At 46.9% G+C, this 23,301-nt stretch overlaps 1 protein-coding gene across 3 annotated transcripts in view; it reads right to left on the bottom strand.

Annotated features, from left to right (window-relative positions):
- LOC144159277 (uncharacterized) overlaps window positions 1-23,301 on the bottom strand; it is a 352,228-nt gene that overhangs the window by 263,778 nt on the left and 65,149 nt on the right. For 2 of the 3 annotated variants that reach the window (XM_077690670.1, XM_077690666.1), the window contains exon 2: window positions 8,259-8,325. The exons of the other annotated variant lie outside the window; for it this stretch is intronic. The gene's annotated coding sequence lies outside the window, so the exon portion shown is untranslated. The remainder of the gene's footprint in view (window positions 1-8,258; window positions 8,326-23,301) is intronic. 3 annotated transcript variants of the gene reach the window in all.

Below are 23,301 nucleotides of genomic sequence, written 5' to 3' on the forward strand. Positions count from 1 at the left end.
CGAGTCCCAGCGGACCGGAACAATGCAGAAACGTTGGTCCTTTTCTCCCGCGTTTTCCCAATCACTGCGCTGTTACTAGCGCAGTACACGCCGTTCCGAACGAAAACAACCTGAGAATTCACAACCCGCGCGATGAATACCATTTCTTGCCCGAAAGCAAAACCTCCGACTGCTATCCAGAAAGAATATCAATTAGTGGACACATTTTCATTTCGAGCCATCGAGAGAGAAACAAGGCTAAAATAAGAAAAGATCGACAAGAAGCGTTGACAAAAATGCCGGTGAACGAGCACGAAGGAGCAAAAGGGCGCCTTATTCCATCTGTTCTGGCGGGGAGACCAAGCAATCGTGCTTACGTTTTACCCCAGGCCGGGCTGTATTTATACCCGCACCGCCGTTCCTGACATACGCGAGCGGCTTACGACCGTATCGGGCAATGCGAAACCTATATAAGCCGCGTCCAATAACTTTCACCGACGACAAATTCTTCGTTCTTATCGCGCTAATCCGCGCGCTGCTCTCGATTACGCGAGTTTCTCGTTCTGCGCTTCATCCCGTATTCCCCGGGTGCCTCATTTACAAGCTACGCCGTCCAAAGTGTAACTTCGTTAGGCATATGCCGGCGCGCAGGTCGGTCCCAGCTCGCAGCCAAAAGAGGGCAGTAAAGCGGCGCCCGTATAAGGCAAGTAACTCGGCACGCGAAAATAATACAGCCAGTGCCTGCATAGTTTCCGCATTGTTCTCAGATAACGATGCTCAAGCTCTCCGCCTAGCTTTCTTACGTTCGGTAATAAGAGCGTTTAATTAATGAGCTCCCATCCGCCTTCTTCCCAACAAAAAGCTCGTCCGCCCGCATGATATTAAGCCGCGCTTCATGTTTCTTTTTCCGCCTGTTTGTCGTTGAAAATGATTTTTTTTTTTTTTTGTTGTTGAAAGTAGAGTCTCGTTTCTTTCACATGATCACGACGGTGCTGCAGCCTCCGCGTGGGTTGGTCGGTCCGGTCGGCTCCCGGGCCTTTAATCCCTTCGTTGTGTGAGGCTTTTCGCAAACGTAATTCATTTACGAACAATCTCTTTTTTTTCTGTCTCTCGCTGGCGGCGCGGCGGCATCTAAGCTGCGCGTTCGGTTTCTTGGCTCCGCGAGTCGTGTTTTTTTTCCAAGGACTGACCTTTGGAAAGTTAATACGGTGCATCTTTCTTTCTTGCCGTCGTGGAATATACCATGCGCCTGGCTGCGGGCACAATTTCATTCGGACATACGCTCTTGACGGCCTTATCACCACTACCACCACCACCACCGTCGTCGTCGTCGTCATCATCATCATCATCATCATCGTCATCATTATCATCATCATCGTCCGTTCGTGGTACGACGCAATCGGCGGGAGTCTTTTTGCTGGTCCTTCCGTAGAATCACGCTGTTCTAATTAACCCTTTCGGCCCTGGTAGTGTCAATTGACGCCATCACCTGAAAGTTCCTCTAGCGCATATAGAACGACACCAAAACTGCTACTTTTCCGGGAAATTGTTCTCCAATGATGCCTACTGCGATAGATATCACTGTTGCTTCATTTTAGTGGAGCTGGAGGCTACAAAGACGAAGCTCCGGTGAAGACGAAATTACGACTTCGAGGCTGAAAAAAAAAATGGCGGTCCGAGATTTATTCCCAAGCTCTATAAATACGCGCACCACGAAGCTCATTTTTTGTCTGTAGGTTCATGTAGCCATAAGGTTTAGGGAAATTCGAAAAAGTGATGTCTTTGCTCAAGATAACATTTTTTAATTGCCAGATGTCCTAAATAACTGCCTCATTAATAAATGTTAATATTTGCCCTTTTATGGGAGCCTAAATTTTGGGAAAACACACAGAAAACATTGTTTCGCATGACATAAAAAAAAATCAGGGCTGAAAAAGTTAAGTGAACTGGAATTGAAGACAAAAACTCTAGTTAGATGAGGTCAGCTTACGTTAGCTTAATTTTAGGTTAGGTTTAGGTTGGGTTTGAGTTAGGTTAGATTTACGTTACGTTAGGTTAGGTTGGGTTGGGTTAGGTTAGCCTTTTTAACTTGCGTTAACTTGCGCTAGGGTTAGGTTAAGTTAGGTTAGGTTAGCCTTTTTATGTATGGCTGGGGTTATGTGAGGTTTAGGTTAGGTTACGTTGGCCTTTTCACGAACGTGATACCGAGAAACTACCCACATACACACCCTTCCCTGAATAGGGCTGAATCTTGCACTACAATCGCGACACCAGTGCTGTTTGGGTAGCGTCACATCCACTCTCCCTACCGCACCCAATCTACACTCAGTGTAACTCTCGTCAGCCCAATAAAATGCCACTATATTGCCGTCATCCCACTCTTCATATGCCAAGCAGAAGCGGAAGTACAAACAAAACCTTCAACGTTTTTTTTTTTTTTTCACGTTTATTTTGTCGCTAAGCGCTTTACAGGCTTTAAATAAAAATGAACACTGCAAAGTGTTGCACCCAGCCTTTCCGAACTCGGCATGTAGGCTACACCGCGCGCCCCTCATACGCCGGCAACCGTCGTAGCGAAAAACTAGACGCGTAGGGCGAGCCTGATAAGGCCTAATCCGACCGCTCCCGTCCTGACAGGCTTCGGAGCGACGAGCTTTGAATTGACAGGGCTCGAACGCCGGAGTCTTGAACCCCGAAAGTTCAAAGACAGCGCTTCTCATCTAAACAAAAAGAGAGAGAGAGAGAGAGACAGTGAGATGGTGGTTGGAAGAGCGCAGATAAATTCCTGGAACAAATTGAATCGTTCCTCGACGTCCCGTGCGGTAGCTTCAAAGGGGAAAAAAAATGAAAGCCGACATAGCCGTGAGTGAACTCCCCGGCCCGTCGTGCCGCATATGAGTAGATGCCGGGGACTTCTCAATTTCGTAGTCAATCGAGCTTGGGCGCATTTCGTTCCCTTTCAAGCTTTTATTCCCGCACATTCAACTTAAGGCCTCCGAACATTTTGGAAGGAGGCTTTTGAACGCATCGTACGGTACAGCGGCTCTCCGTCCGTATACGTGCCCCTCGAAAAACATGAGCCTGAAAGCGCTCCCAAGAGAGAGCGGCTTTACACGCCAGTCTCGGAGATGGAGCGATCAAAGACGAGGACGTCTCGGGAGCGACTTCGAAGCGACGAGATGCTAAAAGAACAAGATGGAACACGCGAGAAGCTGCTCTCTCTCCTGAAGAAAGCATACGACATTAGGAGTTTCTCTCTCTCTCTCTCTTTTTATCGGCAATGCAGTGTCGTTGGCATTCGGTAAAGGGATCGCTCAATGCCCCACGGGCACGTTTGGGGGGACGATTTTTACTCCCGTATTTTTTTGTAGCAGGGTGGGTAGTTGAAGGTGCGTGGGAATTTCGCATATTGGTCGCTATAAACTGGTCAAACATATCCGTAAAGGGTTATTCGATGTTTTTTTTTTTTTCGCAGATGAATCTCAGCTTTACGAAACCTAAGTCTACTAATTTTCCGATGTAGCGAACTAATTTACATTTCCCCCGAAGTTGCCCATCAGGTTAATACTTTCTCAGTTCAACGAAGTTTCCGATTGAACGAATTATTTCATGAAAGGTTACTATAAACTGGCTAACCGCATCTGTAACGGGTTATTCAATGTTCATTTATAGTTGAATCTAGACCTTACGATACCGAATTTCCCGAAGTAGCGAACTAATTCACATTTCTCTCACATTTCTCTCGGCTCCTCAGTTTTACGAAATTCTCGTTCGGACGAATTACCGTATTTACTCGATCCCAAGAACCCCCTTTTTATCCGCGATCGCGACGCCCAAAGTGAGGAGGGGTGCCTAGATTCGATCGAAAACCCTAAATGACCTCCCCATCCCCCCCCCCCCCTTCACTTGTTGTCTCGGCCGTACCTCGGCGAGACGGGCGCATGTTTTATTTGGCAAAAATTCAAAAGAAAAACAGGTAAACCCACCTCTTACGTCCGATACTCAATCGCCCTCACTACCATTCAAGTCCGTTTAGCCGCTCGGGCCGCCGCTCTCAGTACTACGCAGCAGGTCGTCTTCTGTTCCGTTGAAGTGGTTTGTAATTGAAAACTTCATAAATTACTCGGCCACAACGACAACTCTGGCCTGCTTCTACGCGCCTGAAATCCACCCTGCCATGGTTGCTTAGAAACGGGGAGCTTCGATTCGCATGCAAACTTTTTCGTTCCATTTTTTTTTCCCCGAAAGTAGGGGAGGGTACTTACAATCTGGGGTGCTTAGAATCGCAAAGATACGGTACTTCTAGGGTATTGGCTTGGTGAGCGAGCGAGTGACACACTCTACTAAATCAGGATGCATGAGACCCTGAGAGAAAGAAAAGAATTAAGGCAAGGGAAGGTTCTAAACCACACCACGGGCACTGTTACAGCTTTGGGGTGCTATTCACAAAGTGCTCACCGTTCGGCCAGTTCCAGCCATTATAGATACGCACAATTCACATTCTAGGCATTGATGGTAGACAGAGCACGGCCAGTGTCTTCGTCAAATACCGGTTCACCTGTATGGTTTTTAAAGCGAAGCTTTATTGTCCTCACCTGTGCCGTTGTACGCCAATGCGCCCTACAGGAAAGCCAACTTTCTCTGACGATGATGGTGAGTGATCGAGGGTGAAGTGAAAGAACAAAACACTTCCCGTGACCGGAATCAAACCTGGGTCCCTCGCGTTAATGAAGCCGGCGTCTATCCGATTTCTCCATTTCGATGCGGTCGAAGCAAACGCCAAGCAGCAGCGTTATGTACCGATTAGCGCCGTACACCCACAACACTAACGTTCGGGCTACGGAGTGCGCACCCGAGAGTCGCTGTGGGTATTCCAGAAGAGTGGTGCGTACCTCCAGAGTAGCACATACTCGCAGTGTGGGAACGGCGAACAAAGAATCCGACACGAGCAAGTTTCGCGTTCAACCATCGCCGTCGTTAGACAGAGGGGTGCAAGATTTTTTATTATTTTTCATTCATTTGTTTTGCCTGTTAGCCAAACGCAACTTAAAAAATTGCCGCGTATCTGCTCCTTTCGTTGCAAATGTCGTCAAAAGAAGATAGTCTTTCTAGACATTTGCCAAAGACATTTGCCAAGTAAATGCCCCCCTTTGCTTTCCCGCTCACCTCTCATGCTGTTCCTGTACCGTCGCGCTTATTCCAAGGTAAACACACTAAAGGTTTGCGCAAGGCGATTTGAATTTACCGCGTTCCACTGCTACAGGCCGGGTTCCTCAATGCCAGCGCTGCAGTACGGCATAGACGCGCGTGAATGGAGGCGGCCGACTAGAAGGTTTATAGAGCCGCGTGGCCGTGCTCCACGTGCGTTCCAAGCAGAACGTGGAACCTAGCTAGTGGAACCTTTCGTTGCTGTTGGCACGTGATTTTTCATATGCCGCCAGGAGGCGGCGGTTGTCTGCAGTAGATGTAGAATATCATTTGCGATCGACCAGCATCCATGAATTTTTTAATAAAGGAACACTGTAAATATCCATTGTGTACTAATTTCCGGTCTTATATTTGCGTAATGTCTTGTTCTTGTTCAACTAAGGTGACAAGTATGAACATATAAACCGGGCTTATACGTTTACATGTGGCTGTGAGTATATAAGGCTATTGAGCAATATTAATTTTATTTTGGCCGGGTGGCTGAATCGAGGCACAGACAGACAGACGGACAGACAGACAGACAGACAGACAGAACAGACAGACAGACCAAAATTTCTGTGTTTAAGTAGCCCAAGAAAGACTATCGTCTTTAAAAACCAAATGTTTCCCCGACTATTCACCCGTCCTGTGCCCCCCCACGCTTCGCCCACGGAAGTTTCGTGGGCGGACGTGGCGGCCATTTCCGCGTTTAGAGAGCGCAGCTAGACCCGGCGCGCTACGCTACGTCTCTGAACGGTACCAGGCTGCCGATGAGAGAGAGGGAGAGTCGGTTTGTTGACTGCGTTGACCTTCGTCCTTATCTGTCCCTTGAATGTTTTGTTTCGCCCGCGGAGATCACGATAGCGTTGTCCGGACTACGCGGCTGCAATGCGGCTAAGTACGCCTCTCAGGCCCGCGCGATGTTTTTCTGGAACAAAGTTTGTCCAGACGTAACCCCCGTGAAAGAAGTACTCTGTCACTCGTTCGAATGTTTGTTATTATAGACGATAGCCTTTCTTGGGGTACTTAAACGGAAAAATTTTGGCCTGCCTGTCTGTATGTCTGTCTGCCTGTCACTCGATTCAACCAGCCGGCCGAAGTGAAACAGATGCTGCGCAGTAGTCTTATATACTCAAAGCCAAATCTAAACGTGTAAGCCCGGTGTCAATGTTCATGCTTGTCAACATTGTTGAAGAATAACAAGACATTACGCAAATATAAGGAAGAAAATAAACACATGAGTAGTATTTGCAGTGTTTCTTTATTCAAAAAAATTGCGGATGCCTGATTTTTCGCAATAGCAAATAAAATACTACATCCACTGCAAAAACCTCACCTGCTGTTGCCCGCGCTACCTGGCGGAACTAAAAAAAATCAAATGGCAACAGCAACAAAAGGTTCCACTAGATAGGTTTCGCGTGTTTCTATAAACGTTGTAGTCGGGTGCCTCGATTCCCGCGGGTCCCCGCCGATTCCCGCGGTAAATTTAAATTGACGTGAGCAAACCTCTAGCGTATTATCTTGGAAGGAACGAGACGGGAGAGGAGCAGCATGAGAGGTGAGCCGGAAAGAGAAGGGGTGCATTCACTTGCCAGGGGCGCCATTCGACTATCGTCTTGCGTCGACATTAAGGAGCAGATACGCGGCCATTTTTTTTTCTCGGCTTGTGCAACAGACGTCGCGTATTTTGACCTTTGCGCAGCGTCCGAATAAGCAGAATGAGCCAGTTGGTTCAACGGTTCGTTGAACCAACTGGCTCACGGGTCAGGCTAGAATTTCAACACGGGACAAACAAACAGGATTGACGTCGCCGATGCGCGCCGTCACTCCCGTTAGTTTGGCCCGTGTCGAAATGCTAGGCTGACCCGTGTATAAGTTACTTTGCACAGCCTGTAGTGAGTTCAGTCACGGCGCGGTTTACACGTCGTAGCTTAATGTGCAACCTACTACTGCGCGTTTTGAACGTACGGTCAGGTAGGAATAAAACGCACGCAAAAATATCGTTCAATACACCCTATTGGGGCATTGACATAAAGTGCGCGAAGTTCATAGTAGAATCCTCTTCATCACGCTTTCTTCACTTTTTATGCTATTTACAGCGGTGGCTCAGAGGCTAAGGCGTTGAGCAGCTGAGCCCAAGGACACGGGTTCGGTCCCGGCATCGACGGCTGCTTTTCGGATGAAGAGGAAAAAACTAAAACGCCAGTCAATGTTTCGGCGATAAGTCGATATTTCGGCATTCTGATTCTACAGAGCCAACCTTCGATGCCTCTCTTTAAACGCCGGCATTTTATATTGGTCGAAAAAACCCGACCGACGTGAATTTTTTGTTAAAAGAACGTTGTAATTTACATTTATGCACATGTGGTTTCTGTTAAATCTGCCCAAGGCTGCGGGGACGCTAGGCACTCGCGTAGTATAAACAACGTGCTACCAGTGACCGTAGGTTCGACCGGTTTTGCCAACTTATACTTCTTGAGACCCGCTATTATGAAAGGCCCACAGATGGCCCTGGCGGTCTTTTTGCACCAGGAGGCTGCGCCACGGAAAGCGCGGGTAACCGAAACCCACACAAAAAAAAAAAGGTTACAAGCCAAGCAATGCTACACGCTGTAACAAACTCCCTGTCGACGTGCACACGTAAAGCTGCTACAACACAGGTGAAACCGGTAATACTCCGGTACTCATCCCGTTGTGGTGTAATGTAGACGACGTAAACACACTTAGAGTGAGTTTGGTTAACTGTAAGTTTAAGCTCTCGTCCCACGTCACGATAGCTAGACACCATGTTCTTCGCTGGCTTTGCGATTGTCCATCGGCGAATCGAACTGATAGCTCAAGCCTTCGTTAATCCTTTCCGCGACCACTTTTCGAGAAAAAAACTTCAGACGGCATTGGAATTTTATGGGGGCAAATATTTTGGGGCTGTCTACAGGCGTCAAAATAAAATTTATTCGCTGCTTAACAATTACGTCGGTAATTATTCAAAGAGAGCTAGTAGTGGCGTTAGCAGCATAGTTACCTAGAGCATGCGCTGTGCGGTACCCGGCACCACGGCGATTTATTTTAGAGCAAAGCTTTCTATAACTCACCTACGGCGTATGTCGTGTGGAAAACGCACTTCAGGAAAGCCAACTTTCTCTGACGATGATGACGATCCTAAGTGAAGTGAAAGAGAGAAAAAAAAAGGCACTGGTCAGAATCGATCCCGAAAAACAGACTGCAGGAAATACAACTGTTCTGACGATGATGATGATAGTGAGTGAAGTGAAAGAAAAAAAAATCCCGGGCCATCTCCACTAAGTGAAATTTGAGAAAGGACGAAGCATGCAGTGTATCAGTGTATTCTTGGCGCCTTGGCATTTCTACCCACAGACATGAAACCGTTTGGGGTATAGGTATAGAGCTTTGCTGTAAGTCTTGTGTCTTTGAAGCACGAAGCGTTCTGGTGCGAAGCGTTGAAAAACACGAGTGTTCCAGTGTTTTAGTACCATGGCTACATGATACTACGACGACATGAGAAGACGACGACATGAGACACCGACAGCCCAAGCCCGCCAGGGGCTTCGCCCCTAAAATAATGCACCCCTCCATCTAACGACGACGATGTTTGAGCGCGAAGCTTTATTCGCGCGAAACCAAACGGCGAAGGGTCAAACTCAAAGCCCCTGCGATAAAAAGTCCAAACAGCGCGCGACAAAGCTCAACGAGTCAAGGTCTAAACCCAGATGGCAGCCTAGGAGTCCTCCATGAGGAAGCTTCGCGTTCAACTACCGTGATCGTTGAATTGAATTTGAATTGAAGTTGAATTCTTTAATATTTCCAACGGTGTAAAATACATTCAAGTTAGTATACAGACAAGGGTCCCATAGTCAACAGACTGCAACGGGACCCTTGAATAATTATTACAAAATAAAGAATACACAGAAAGCAGCAAAACCAAACAAACAGTAACTAAAAGAAATTACCACAGCTTAGGCAGACAGAGGGGAGCATTATTTTCTTTTCAAAGTTTAAAAAACACGACGCGCAAGTAAAAAAAGGAGCAGTGGAACCAAAACGAATCTTTTTTTTTATACGGCGTAAAAGCAAAAAAAAAAAAAAACCGTCGAGGCGAGTCCGCAGTTACGAGAGTACCCGTCGGAACGAATCATGTACGGACCTCGGCCGCCCCGTGGTACCCCCGACGCTTTCTTAGCTTTAAACACGACGTGCAGCTCCGGCCAACTCAGGCCCGATGGTAACGCCACTTCAGCGCTTAAAAAAGAAAAAAATACACGAAAAAAACACCCCTTGACTCGTATTTTGTCATCGCCCCACAGCATAAAAAAAGTCGCTCAACTTTGCCCGTACCGTTGCTCCGGCCTCCAAGAAAACCATGGTCCTGTGTCTGGTAAAGTCAATATCACGCTTCGCGAGAAGCCAATTATATACAAAAGTAGAGCCAAGTTAAGCCACGTGTCGCGTGACGCGTACAGCGAAGCATGAACGCACTTGAGGACTAATCCTTCAAAATCTATCGCAGAAATATACTGTCCACCCCAAGCATAATGAAATGGCACGCGTAACGCAGGCGACATTCTAAAAATGCAACGTCCCCTGTCGTCCCTTTACAGGCCCTTGCTTGTTCCTCTAGGCACCTGGGCACCCACCGGTAGCGCAGTGATTATAGCACCAGACTGGTATTCGGGACGTCGTGGGTTCGGATCCCACCCGGCGAGCATGTTTTTCTCCACTTTCTTTCTGTCTTTCCAAATTCTTTATCTGTTGTAATGACCTACAACATCCTTCCCTTTGCTTTCCGAGGTTTTCTTGACTGCCAACCCTTATTTCTGTCATATATATATATATATATATATATATATATATATATATATATATATATATATATATATATATATAGTTAAGAGAAAAGGTTCCTGGCTATGAGGTTAGCTGTACGATAGAGAAGTCAAACTGAAAAACATAACAACATTTATTCTAACGTTTCGACCGGGGGCCGGTCTTTTTCACACGCACACACACAAATATATATGTATATATATATTTGTGTGTGTGCGTGTGTGTGTGTGAGAGAGAGAGAGAGAGAGAGAGGAGAGAGGGAGAGAGAGAGAAAATGGTCGACTCACGATTAAAAACAAAAACAGTGGTTTACTGACGTGTCGTCTGGAAGACCATTCTTCGTCTGAGTAACTGGTCCTCCAGTCGAAACGTCAGTAAACCACTATTTTTGTTTTTAATCTCGTGACTCAACCATTTTCTCAAATATTCCTTCTGGCTCCTCGAGAAGGTTCTTATACTGCTTCTATATATATATATATATATATATATATATATATATATATATATATATATATATATATATATATATGCGGTAGGCTTAAAAATTTAAAAGGTGGCCGACACGTGCTGCGTTTCTTTTCCCCCAAAAGTACACTCGCGAATTGGAGGAAGGCGACAGAGCGCTACTTGTAACATCGGGTCTGCTGTAGCCGGAACGCGCAGCGCACGTCGGTGGAATGGAGATTAAACGTTATCTCTGTCCGGTACACACACCACACATGGCGCCGCGCCGCTCGCACCTTGCAACGTGAGCTGTGTGCCGAGATCGGGGCAACGAAACCCGCGCGACGTTTGAACTTTATGTTCTTTTGCGGGAAGGCGCGGAGGGCATAGTTGTTCGGACCGGAGCAAAAGGTTACATGTTTGAGCCGCCGCGGTGGCCCTCAATGTGGCTAATGCGTCGCGTTACTGAGAACACTGGGGTCGACGGTTCGATTTCCGACCGCGACGGTTGGTTCTCGGAAGGCGGCGAAAGAAGAAACGCGTGTGTGCGAGATTGACGATCCCAAGAAAGTTACCCGCGGCCACTTCGCTAGGAAAGCGTCTGATAGCCCGGGTGTAGCTTAGCCGCGGAAGGCTATGTTTCACTGGAAGTATAAGGATGGCCATTAACTCAATGGAGGCATGACATCAGAAAATTGTGAGGCAAAGTATGGACTAAGGCATTGCGAGAGAAGAACGGCGGGAGCAACAAGCGCGTCTTTATGCTTACTTGCTGGCGCTTTTCTGTTGTTTTTAGTTCGATTGCATCTTCTTTATACTTCTCCTTCCTACACTACAGTTGCATCCCGACATGTATTTACGCACTGTATTTATGTATACTAGTGTTGTTTGTAGTCGGGATAGACCATGCGGTTATCCTTGTTTTTGCGACACAGGGTAGTGTTGTTCTTTTTACTGTACTGTTTGCCATGCATGGGGGCGCATGCCCTGACAAGCCTTTATAGGCTTTTTGGCTGTGCTCCAAACATCGTCGAGATGTTGAATAAATCGAACTGAATTGAATTGAAAAGCCTTCGTCCTGCAGTGTACGCCAACAAATGGATGATGATGATGATGATGATGATGATGATGATGATGGTGGTGGTGGTGGTGGTGATGATGATTATGATGACGATGACGACGACAATTGCCTTAAATGCACGCGAAAATGACCCGTCAGTTCGGAATACCTTCCCTAGGCCGGGTTTGGCTAAAATTCGATACAAACCTATCGAAAGGAGAGTGCGCACATAGTCATGAATATAGCTCGCTAACACTCCTAAGGTTAAAAGAAAAAAAGAAACTAGCTGTTACGCTAATAAAAATCAAACGCGAATGCTGAGAGAGAGAGAGAGATGAAACGTTTATTATTAGGAAAAAAGCAGGTGGCGCGATTGTCTTTAGGGGTGGTGCCCTCCTTCCAGGGCCCCAGACTCTTCTGCTCCTCTCCGGGCTCGAAGAATTAAGTCCTTCTGAATCCCGAAGTCGGAGCTGGCCAGAGCTGCCTCCCATAGCGCGACCATATTTGTGGGGTTGTTTCTTGAAGGCCAGATGATAGGGCAGGCCCATGTTGCGTGAAATAAGTTGGAAGGGTTTCCGCATTTATTGCATGCTTCTGTGTGTGTTTGAGGGAACATTTTGGATAGCCGGGACCACGACAGCAACAGCTGTCGTTATCCGTATAACAATAGTTGTCCACACCATGCCTGTCCGAAACCTTAGGAGCGCACAAGTGCTTATAATTCGATGTTTATCCTTCTCTGCCAACATAGGACGGGCGCAGCAGATGTTCGCGCAGGGATAATAAGTAGTTTACTGCTTTTTTGCGCCCTACAACATAAGCATCCCAGCAACTTTTCGTTTGAACAGTTCATAATCGTCCGCGAACAATTACGAACGCCACGGTAGGTACCAGACATTCTTTTTTCTCGGACGTCTTTTAAAACAGATAATTCCCTTTTGATTGTTTAGTAGCGCGGCAGGCAAGTACGAAAAACAGAATAGGCAAGAAAAATGGTTTTATATACACTTATTTTTAAAATGCAACAATCCCCGTCACGTCCTCCAGCATAAAGTTGTCTTTGCCTCACAATGTGTGTGCCTGCAAGGAAGCACCCTTTACAGGGCGCTTACGGTCCGGACGTTCGACGGCTCGAAACCGTTACAGCCCTCGATATGCAATTGCCGCTGTATACGCTTTGCGCGTCACTACCTCCTGTACGAAAAACCACGAATTTTAAACCGTTTATGAACAGGCGATACGTTGTTGCGACTGTCTATGAATTACAAAAAAAAAAAACTTGGAGATATGGAGATATTCGGTTTCTTTTACCCTCTCATTTCGGAATACTGAAGGCCCCAATAGTGCCGCGAAAAGGAGTGCGGCAAAATAAAAGCGGAAATTAACGCGTAACAGAGCGGAAAACAAACCCAACTTGCTTTAAAAGTTTATTGGCAACCGGTCTTTGTCATCAGTGACCCAATCTAAAACCAATAAGTCGAGAAGAGATGAGAACCAACTCAAGAGATTCAGCTCACCTGAGAAGTAAATATCCCCCCTTTTCGCCGTTTGTTCCCCGTATTTTTACCGTGGCTCATCTATTTTCATGGTGGCCTAGCTTGAACAGTCTTATTTGTTGAGGTGAAATCTTCAGATGTCTCATCAAACGCGAAAAATGACCTTCGTTGCCGTGGACGTCGATACGAATGGCCCGCTCTAAAATGTACGTCGCTGAAAAGAAAAAAAACCCAATAGAAACACCTCGGGCACATAAGTCGGCTCACGCGATTTGAAGGCGAAATTCAGCGATTATCGAAGTCTTTTCCGCTGCTTGTGACATGAATTACCCCAACAGGAAGGGAGGTTTCCGTTTGAACCCATTCCCATTTCCCTCTTCCCGCTTGTTCCGTCCCGTTTCAACCTGGCGCAAAACGACCTTCCCGTTTCGTATTTTCCTATTTACTCCGTTCCCGGAATAACGTACCAAGTTTATGAAACGTTATAAAAACATTTTCGTATTGTTTTACATTTGATTACAATCCAAGTCATACCAATTAACAAATCTTTTAACCTTTTAAATTAACAAAGCCTAACAAACAAATTAACAATTAACAAATTAACAAACAAATCTTTTAAATTAACAGACCATTTAACAAATTAACAAACACGTCGCTTATGAAAACGAAAACAGCGAAATACCTAAATGCCCTTAACTAAATGTATTTAGGTCGCGAGGGTCGCCCTGCGTCTGCCCTCGTTTGCACTTGTTCGGTCGACTGACTCTCGTCTCTAGCTTCTTTAGATCCACCCCCAAAACACCAGGCACTTAAGTTTTATTACATTGAAACGACGCCATCATGGCCGTGTCCCAAAAAAGTGTGAGGCGGAACTACTAGCACACACGATCAACCAAAGGTTTATACACAAGCATATATTTTATCCACACTCTAGAGCTAACTCTAACACAAGCTTCAAGATATTCCTCGAAGGACGAGTAAATAACTGATAAAAACCAATATCCTCCAGAAAAGACAGCAAATGTTAAAAGTGAACTAAATAAATCAAAACTATCTGATACTCCGTTACCAAAAATTATAAAATCAAAAAGCTCAGAAAAGTGCCTCAGAAGCACAAATAAAAAATAGCAAAAACACCCTCACTTTGAAAAAAATCGTATTTGGCGGACTAACACATTTAATCGTTATAATAGCGCAAGTGTACATAAATGTCGAAAAGAAACAGATGAAAACTATAAAAGATAAAAAGATGTATAAAAATAAAGTAACCCTATGTATCTGGATACATAGCCACATCTGGCTATAAAAAATCGCAGTCATGAGAAGCGGCGAAAATTATAAACTTAGCTTTGCGTTTTATTGATTCTGTTTATTCCCGTCACTCTAGTGTACTCAATTTGCATAATAGAGCAAACCTTCAGAAACTTAAGCAGCGCAGGGTCGTCTCTAGCCTAAATTTTTTTTACTACAGAAACTTAAAATTGTCGCGGGAATCTACCTCCAAGGGCCTTTCAGACGTTTTTCGCGAAGACATCATAGTAAGAATATTAGGCAGCCAATCAGCTGAATTACTATTCGAAAGTTCTTTGTTTCGTCGTGCAATTTCGTACTGGCATAAGTTAACTGATCGAACAGTGAACTCGGTATCGTTAGAAGAATTTTGCCCACGTATTGGAAATGTGTGTTCTGGTTGAATCGTCGTGTTTTAAAATTGGAATACATTACGAATGCATATCGTTGTTCGGACCCCCTTTGCGTCTATTACATATTTATGTCTTTTACTTATTTGTGTTGGGCATTTTTAAACTACGCCAACCAATACTGATGTGTTTTTATGTTCACTCCTGCATGAGCCCGACAAGGCCGTAAAGTATCGGTAAATAAATAAAAAATCTGCCCATTACTCACGTAGGAAAGGCATTAGTAGCCAATTCTCAGATTTCTGCACATGTTTTTGCCTTTTTTAAAGTCTCTCCTACAGAAATCTTTGATCTATAGATCTCTCGAACCCGAAGACAAAGCTACGATCAAAACAATGAGCATACGAGTGGCTGATAAATTTCTGTCGCACGTACGAACACCAACTGCAGAAAAATCCAATGCGTGCATTACTAAATTATTGAAAGATATTGGGTATCTTTCTGGTACACTTTCGCCGCTACAAATTTTGTGTCAAAAGGGCAGTATCAGCCTAAGGCATTCAGAAACTTTTATCGGCCGGAAATATCGGTCGATGCCGGAAAATTTGGTGCATACTAGTTTTTAGTGCATGACCCGTTGCTTGTAAGCACATTTTGGGGAACACTTTCGAAGACGGTAACGCATATTTTCAGAAATTCAAATGGGTTTGAACGATGCGGGTTCAAATGAGAAGGGCGCTTTGGGAACGGGCTGAAACAGGAAGCGCCCAAGCGGGAAGGTCGTTTCGGGAACGGGCGCACACGGGACGGGTGAAGCGGGAAGGGCGTTTCGGGAATGAGTTCAAACGGGAAGGGGTCAAACGGGAATGGGTTCTTTCGGGCTACACCCAACAGGAAAGCTGGCCGCAAATCACGTGGCAGATCCCCAACAGTGAGCTCACCTCGGCGTGCACAGAGGTAGTACAGTCGAGCCGGCTTATAACGAACACATCGGCAAACTGAAATCAGTTCGTTATATCCTCTTTTCGCTATATCTGGACAGAAAATCCCCGTATACAAACGGTAACAGGAAACGAATATTCGTTCGTTATAGCCGCTATTTCGTTAAAACCGGGTTCGCTATAAGTAGGCTATACTGTATCATGTTTTGCTTCGAATATCCGTAATGTTTTCGTTTTGCACAACAGTGTTGATAAGTATGAAATATTCCACCAGATTTAGTTGTTCGGAAATGTTCAAGAATTCAAATGTTCAAGACGCCTCGTTCAAGACGCCTCGTTCAAGAATTTTCTTCACTTTTGGTCTGACGACTGATTGATTGATTGTACTGTTTAACGCGCCGACGCAACGCAGGCGATGAGGCGCGCCGTAGAGGAGGGCTCGGGATTAATTTTGACCACCTGAGGATCTTTAACGTGCGCCGAAATCTGTTACACACGGGCGTTTTTGCTTTTCGCCACCATCAGAAAAGCGGCCGCCGCGGCCGGGAATCGAACCCGCGACCTCGTGCTCAGCAGCGCAACGCCTTAGCCACTGAGCCACCACGGCGGATGGGTCTGGCGACTGAATCGACGGACAGAGACAGACAGGCATACAGGGAGACCGAAATTCCCACGTTTAGGTAGCCCAAAACATACTATCGGCTCTAAAAATAGCATAAAAAAACCACCCAATCTAGATATCTTGGCCAATATCACGGCCAAATTCGGAAGCGAAGCTATCGAAGTGATTTGTTAGATGACCTAAAATGCAGTACGTGCGCGCTATTTCTTGTACAATCTGTCTTTTCTAACAAGAAACAAAAAATACAGGGGGGAAGCTGGAAAAACTAGGAAAGAAAGCCAACGTTCACTGGCGGAAGGAACGAGGAGGAACGCTTAACGGGAAGGCAGCCGAGTCCGGTGGTGCCGAGGAAAGGTCAGTCAAGTGCAGCGCGCGTCACAAAGCGGGATAGCGACTGCGGGCCCAGCTATCATCGACCGCCAGCCACTCTATAGCCCGCGGCATGTACGAGCGCCATCCGCTCCCGCCCGCCCTCTAACGTGGGGATCCCTAGGTGAGTACGTGATTCCTGCCGATGGAGCGAACGCACTATCTACTCGCGCTCTTGACCCCAGGTTGCGTGGAAGAAATAAACACACCAAGAGGGACGGTACATGAAATAGGGGAGGACAAATTATCGAGTACATCACAAGGGACGGTAAATGAAGTAGGCGAAGACCAAATAGGAGGTACGAAAATTTGGGAGTATAGGGTGAACACAAAAAGCCCGCTACAGAACTGGTTGGACATCCCTGCGAGAAGGCTTCGTCCTGCAGCGCGAACAAATGGGCTGTGAATGTTGATGCTTTGAGTGCGCACGTGCGTGCGTGCTTGTGCACGTGTGTGTGTGCGTGTGTATGTGTGTGTGCGTAAAGACACAGTGAGGAAGGAGGGAGGGAGGAAGGGTTGCTAGTGGAAGAGTTAACAGCGAGTTTTGCATAAAGGTTTCGGAACGCGAGGACTAGCAGCGTAGAAAAATGTGGACCAGTATACCATGACTGAAGAATATTCCGCATTCACAACCGACCGCAGAACCACCGGTAATATGCGGGGGGGGGGGGGGGGGGGGGGGGGGGGAGAGCGTTTTGCGTCCCATTGTAAATGCGGAATGGTCTTCTGTCATGCTACTGGCCCACATTTTTCTACGCTGCTAGTTCTCTGAATATTACCGATACTCATCAACGGGGCAGAAGCTTGGAGGTTCACTAAAAGGGTTTAACTTAAATTGAAGACGACTCAGCGCACAGCGGAACGGAAGATAATAGCTGTAACATTAAGGGACAAGAAGAGAGCGGAGTGGAACAGGGAACAAACGCGTGTTAATGACATACTAGTAGAAATTAAGAAGAAGAAGAAATGGACGTGTGCAGGGCATGTAATGCGAAGGCAAGATAAACGTTGGTCATTCAGGGTAACACATTGTATCCCTAGAGAAGGCAAGCGTGGCAGGGGGCGACAGAAAGTTAGATGGGCAGATGACATCAAGAAGTTTGCGGGGATAAATTGGTCGCAATTAGCACAGGGCCGGCATAATTGGATATCTATGGGAGAGGCCTTTTCCCTGCAGTGGGCGTAGATAGGCTGATGATGACGACGACGACGAGGATGATGATAATGATGATGATGCAGAACCCTCTTCCTCTCTCATTTTAAAGCGAAGTTTCTATGCCTAATCGGTGGCGTTAGATGCCGCGCCGAAACGCACTGCAAGACAGCCAGCTTTACACAATGGGTTTCACAGAGCGATGATGATGATAAGCGAAGGCACATCAAGCGCCTCAAGAAAAAAAAACGCTTCGCGTGGTCGGAATCGAACCTATGCCCATCGCATTACGAAGCCGACGTCCATCCGACTGCGCCATTCTGACACCGTCGAAGCAGTACGGATTTTTTACTTTGACCCAGGTTGCATGGTAGAACGTTTCGTGTTTTAACCACCCTTCTATTAAGACAGGCACTGTGACGTTTTTACGTTCTGTTACTGCCTCAGAAACGCAGAATTGTTCATTGCAGAAACAAAGTACTTCAGGCCCTTAAAAGCAACGTATAGAAAGGACGCACTCGTTACATGCTACCGCACCTTCGTGTCCTCTCGCGAGTCCGTACTTTGAAGAGAGCACTAGAAAGCATTGGGGACGAGATTTCCTTTTCCGTTAGTACTTGTCTGTCTTTATTTGAAAAACAACGTGAAGGAGAAAATATAAGTTTACTAACCGTTTTTAGAAACAGTATTCTTCGGTTTATTACTGAACAGTGACGCGCCACTGCTGTTGAGGCTGCATTTGGCTGCTGAATGAGCTCCCGAACGTCAGCCGCCGAATGTCATTCGGTATTCTGGTGTAGCGCCGAATTAATGACATTTAGAGCGAACGACATTTCATCTAAATGTCATTAGACCTGCCATGTGACAGGGGTATTAGTGTCTGAGTCCCTTACTACGGTGCGCTGCTTGCTCCAACACACTCCCATGAGTGAGGTTAAATTCAGTTCAGCGCAAACCTCTTAGACAACCACAATTGCGCAGGACAGGCCCCGTGGCATCAATCGCAATGTTCGATCTAATTGTGTGTTTCAGACAGCTTCTGTTTCGTACCAAGCTCAGTTTCTCTCTCTACATAGTACGCTCCCACAACAAAAGCAAGGGCAAACGCAGTTTATTCTAGTCACCGAGCTATTGTTACACTCGAGATTACATTGGGCACAGATAAAACGCATTGTCAGTACCCAGTCTGGATGAGAAATCTGAATGTGAAAATGACAACACAGCCGCTCCCCGCCAGTTGCTCATAAACGGAAAGGGGAGGGGAAGGGGGGATGCGTTAAAAAATACAAGAGATGAAGCCAACGAAAGGATAAAGAAGGGGGCGGGGGAGAAGTTCGAGTTACCCGCAAAAGTAGACTTCGCCGCGAAGGAACGCGGCAAAGTGTATACGGGCGCGCTGCCTAATCGCTTCGATCTCGGCCATTAATCCTCTGCTCCCCCTGATTGACGGCTTTGCCGCTACGCGCACCTCGCGGCGTTCTGCTCGGAGTGCCGCAAGGCTGCCCTCTTTGCCCTATACCTTTCATAAAGTGCTTTGTTTCCCCTTCCATTTTCTCACCTCGCCCCGCGGCTACCGCGCGAGAAATTGCTTCGCCTCCTCCATCCTCCCCGCTCTCCCTCTTTATCCCCTCGAGAAGAAGCCGTGATCCCCGATTCGGGATCCTCCGGGAAGCTCTAAGATAGGCTTACTGCGTGTCCGGTGGCTTGCTTGCAATGTCTAGCCCCGAGGGACAGCGCTGAAATTACGCCGATCGCCGCGAGAGAAGGGAGGGGGTGAGATGCGAAAGCCGCGAACGAACGCATTAGGTAAGCCGGCGGGGGTGATTTAGACGACGACGACGACAACGACATGGATGGTGGAAGAAACTCGGCGACTCCTCGATGCAGTACCGGCCTCTGGGCGGAGGTCAGTTGGGCTATATTAGACGGCATGGCTGTACGGCGCTGCGAACTGCGTAATACCTACCCTAATAGGATCGTGTACTTTTCCGAAGGAGATTGAACTTTAATTACTGAACTCGCGCCTTATCTCCATGTGTCGATTTTCCCTAGGGTGGCACGTAAAACTTTTCTCTGCACCTAGAGACAGTGGCGGGGTGTAGCGGAGGGGAATTTCGCCCTTATGAGTAATGCGGATTTTATTCAGGGCGGAAAGCGCTTTTAACCCGGCGCCAACGCTAGCGTAGACAACGTCCTCTGCCTTACGCAAGCAACGGCACTATAGGTGGAAGTGCTTATTTTCGCAGCATGGTGTAATCTCTAGCTCCAAATTATACCTAGTTAAAAGAACAGTCACCGGAGGACGAAATTAAAATTCCGGGTGCCTAAACTCTCGTTATCAAGGCACACTTACGAACACTAGAACATTACTAAATGCAGAAAACAAAAAGAGAAAAATGGTGCAGTGCAGAAGGCAGAAATCCGAAAGAAAAAGAAACAACGCTTTGCGAATATTTTGGGGGATGCCTAGCGGGACCCGTTCACTCTGCCAAGCCGTCCACGCCTTCCAAAAGCAAGAAATGACAATCCGAATATTCATAGACGCAAAAAGGAGGAGATTAGATAAAACTTCACGCTCGCTTTATTCACATGCGCGGATAGTTTCTTACCGCGAATGCTGAGCGAAGTTCATTGACTGATTGTAGGGTTTAACGCGTCGACGCTACACAGGCGATGAGCGCGCCGTAGTGGAGGGTTCCGGATTAATTTTGACCACCAGGGGATCTTTAACGTGCGCTGTAATCTCGTACACACGGGCGTTTTTGCTTTTAGCCTGCATAAGAAAAGCGGCTGCCGCGGCCGGGTATCGAACCCGCGTCCTGAGCGAAGTTCATCGAGGCTTTTCGTCTTATACGCTGTTCTAGTGGTCACGTTTGCCATATTTGCTACTATAAAGACACATTGAACAGCTTGTGTTTTCAAGTTTATTGTACCGGCGACCGCTTTTCTGATGGAGGCGAAAAGCAAAAACGCTCGTGTGTACGAGATTTCGGAGCACTTTAAACATCCCCAGGTGGTCAAAATCAATCCGGAGCCCTCCACCCCGGCGCGCCTCATCGCCTGCGTTGCGTCGTCGCGTTAAACGCTACAATCAATCAAGTTTATTGTACCGCTAATAAGTCGTTCATTTCACTGATAAGTCAGAAAAAGATTGATTGATTGATTGATTGATTGATTGATTGATTGATTGATTGATTGATTGATTGATTGATTGATTGATTGATTGATTGATTGATTGATTGATTGATTGATTGATTGATTGATTGATTGATTGATTGATTGATTGATTGAAACACGCTTGGAGGCGTAATTTTTTTGCAATTGAGAGAAGGAAAGAAGCAACTTTACTACCAATAAAACGGCATCTGCAGTCCAACGTGACGGTCAGCGACGGCGAAGTTGGCGCATCCGCTAAGCCGCGTTTACTGCAGCGTTTGCCTTCGTAACAGCCAGCTGGGATACTAGCACAGCGCAAGGAAGAACTGCAACTTTATAAGACTTCGCACAGGCGGAAGGCCCGAAAGTTAACGCTGACCTTCGCCGCCAGTCTGGAACAGCGCTAATCCGAGCTATGGCCGACTAACGGCCGGTCACCAGCTTAAACTTAATCCGCGGGGACTCAGACGCTCCCCTCCACGGTAGTTTCCTCTTCCTCGACAATTACTCGCCGGACAGCTATATCTCAAGGGCGAGGACTGCCGCCTTCCTCGTTCCTCTATGCCGAAAATCTGCCGGAACCGCATTACGGTCGGCGTTTGGCTGTCCCCGTTTTCTTAATGCGCGGCCGGGCGACGCACGCTTCAATGCCAGGGCACTTTTTTTTCTTTTTTTCTTTCCTTGTCAACGTCCCTGACAAGGACGTTGACAACGTACATCGCCACCCACTGCGACAATCAATTACGCACACGCGATGGAAACGGCGAAACAAAGGAGGGAAAGAAGGTCGACGTAAGATAATAACGTCAGTGAAGTACAAAAAAATCATGAGTTACTTCACTGCACTGTGAATGTGGGTTATCTGCGAAGTTTTTTAGCGTACGCCATATAGGCGACACAAAATTCAGCTGAAAGATATACGAACATATTTTGAGGCTCACGGAGCCAGCTCGCACATCCAACGCTGCCCGTATTGTGGTCATACATGTGTCCCTAATCTATATGCGAACACTTCACGACTGGCCGCGAGCCGCTGTTGGAACTCGGTTCGCCACCTGCAGACGACGAAGCTCATTTGCAATGCGTTCAGGCAGACCTTCCCTTGCCACAGACAATAATTGAATATGCACTCACGAGTGGTCTGTAAACCTAGGCCGACTCCTGTCGTAAGGATTCTTGCACAATTGCCTCTTCACGAAACCTACGAACTAGTATATGATCTTTACTGAACCATAAACTTCAAAATGCTCTCCAATTCAAGTCATTGAATCTTGAATCGTGGTATCTTTTCGATTATTACTTCCCTCTGTGTCCCTATCCTTTCATTCTCCGATGAATATAAAGATACAGTGGAACCCCGATAATACGACTTTCAGAGGACCACAAGAAAGCGTCGTATGACCGGGGTGTCGTACGACCGGGGTGCTGGTAAATGCCGGCCTAGTAGACATTCTTACGGGACAGGTGGGCTAAAAATTAACTTATTTAAACTACTATATTTAGCGCGTTAGCTAACCTGTAGCTAAAATCACAAGTTTAAAAAAGAAGGCACGCCTGTGTTGTGCGCCCCTCCTCTCCATGGCGTCCAGCTAGCCCACCAGCTCTGCGCCTTGCGCGCGCGAGATAAGACCGACGTGATCGAGCAAATTGAGAGGGGAAAAGGCAAGCGTGAAACTGAAGCAAAACGAACGATAGTACAAGGAGGAGATGTAAAAATAGCGGCATCGCCATGCATGGGGGAGACACCCTTTCAACGGTACAGCGTCATCGCTATTGGGTCAAAGCGCTGAACACATATCTGTTTTCATTTCCCACAAGACCCAGCAACGCGAAATAGATAAGATGATTCGAACTTGGCGAGTAAACCGTGTTGCGGCGAAAATTATAACGCGGCCTTGCCAAAGATGCGGCGGCCAGCGAGTGACCTAAAATGGCAGTGCCAACGGGTACGTACGTGTCTCCGCCTTCGCTGCGGACCCGCGTGAATTGAGGTACTCTAGCAAAGAAAGGATCGCAGTGACAACGCGGCTTTGAAAGACACTGATAAGCAGAGAGCCGAGGTACAGGGCGTTGTGAAATGAAGAAACTTGGATCGAGCGGGCGGGGGAGGGAAGTGGCGGTTGGGTCATCGCCGTAGTATTGCGTCGCATGTGTTTTCGCGTTCGTCTACAACTCGACAGGAGCTCGAAATTCACGATCCGTCTGTCACCTGAACTTCCACTTCTTGCGGTTGGCACGTTGGCGTACTCCTGCCGCGCGGGGCCGTTCCGGTTAACTCACGCTCATGAGTACCCGCCTGGTTACTTGCCTCTGTTCAGCCAGCGGTCTGGCCCGCCTGCGAACCTTTGCACATCAAACAGCGTCAAATGGGGGTTAAGAACAGAGTTGGTGGGGACGAGGTGACGAAGAGGT

The sequence above is a fragment of the Haemaphysalis longicornis genome, unplaced genomic scaffold (assembly GCF_048455015.1).
Source record: "Haemaphysalis longicornis isolate Haplotype H1 unplaced genomic scaffold, Haemaphysalis longicornis Haplotype H1 scaffold_10, whole genome shotgun sequence".
In the NCBI taxonomy this organism is placed as follows: Eukaryota; Metazoa; Arthropoda; class Arachnida; order Ixodida; family Ixodidae; genus Haemaphysalis; species Haemaphysalis longicornis.